We start from the raw sequence: 1312 nt of genomic DNA, 5'->3' as shown, positions 1-1312 counted from the left end.
AAAATATTCAACATAAAAAGATTTGATTTTGCAGTTTATTGATTTCATCAGCAGATTTACTATTCAGCAGCTTTGCAGCATGGATAATTGGTTATCTCCCTTTTCATGGGAGCAGCAGTACAGAAGAGAAGGGAGAACAACCCTTCCCTCTAATGGGCAGTGAGCTATGACGAATAAGATCAAGAGTATCTCCTCTTTCCAGAGTTCAGCTGGGAAGGAGCATTCTACCTCAGGGGCTTAGGGCAGCTTTCTTCCTTCAGTATGGCTTAAGGCATAGACATAGGGAAAAAAGGCTGTTAGCTCTCCCTGGGCTAGTTTGCATCTCATTAATTCAGATTGAGTCATGTTTATAGACAGCCCTTCTCTCACAGGGTAAAGAGCCATTGCTTCTAAATGGCACATTGTATTCACCCTTTGACCTTATAGATGGTAAAAATAAATTAAATAAAACATGGTGGGTTTTTTTTATATAAACCCCCCAATTTTTTATATTTCTTTTAGTATTTTAGACTGACAAAACAGATATAAACTCACTGACTGTATTGGCCAACTGAAAATCTTCACATTAACTATGTTTTTGCTTCCAGAACTAATTGCTAAATTTTCCTGAAGGGTCTCAAGTTGCTGTTATTTACTGGAAGTTTCAAGGTATAGAAATGTAACACAATCTTAATACAATTACTTATCTCAGGAAGAATTCATGCCGCACATGGAATTCTTCTGCATCCCAGTTCAGTCTGGGGAGCTCAGTCTGTGTTTGAGTAGCAGTGTGGTAAGATGATAGACAAGTAAGGTTTGGGAGCATGGAAAATGCTGGATATGTGGCTTCCTTTGAGATACAGGGCAAACGCTTGTCTGTCTGCAGGTCGTGCATACAACCAGCCAATGGATTTAGTGCTAAATCTTCTGTACTTTCTGTCCCAGAAAAGCATTAATAATGGCAGAGTTGTAGAAATGTTTCTCCCCTAGACAACTAGAGTGGAAAGCCTGAAAATTCTTTATTTGATTCTGGATCCTGCTGTTACCGAGGGCACATGAATCTGTACAGAGTTCAGCCAGTGCCTTATGAGTAAGTGACGTTCATGGATCAGGGTGGCAGAAACATGAAAGACAAAATATACTGTTAGAAAAAAATATTTATTTATTTATTATCAGTACTTGGACCTGAAACAGTAACAAACTGTTCAGCAAGTTAAAAAAAAAAGAGGGTTTGTGTTTGTGTGCATGTCAGAAAGAGGAGGCTGCTGATTTTCTCAAATGTTCTGACAGGGCGAATAGGCTAATAGGTGGAGCAACTGCTACCTTCTGTAGT

This window comes from Phaenicophaeus curvirostris, chromosome 1 (genome assembly GCF_032191515.1).
Source record: "Phaenicophaeus curvirostris isolate KB17595 chromosome 1, BPBGC_Pcur_1.0, whole genome shotgun sequence".
NCBI lineage: Eukaryota > Metazoa > Chordata > Aves > Cuculiformes > Cuculidae > Phaenicophaeus > Phaenicophaeus curvirostris.
The sequence above is the reverse complement of the archived record's forward strand: the minus strand, read 5'-3'. Positions refer to the sequence as shown.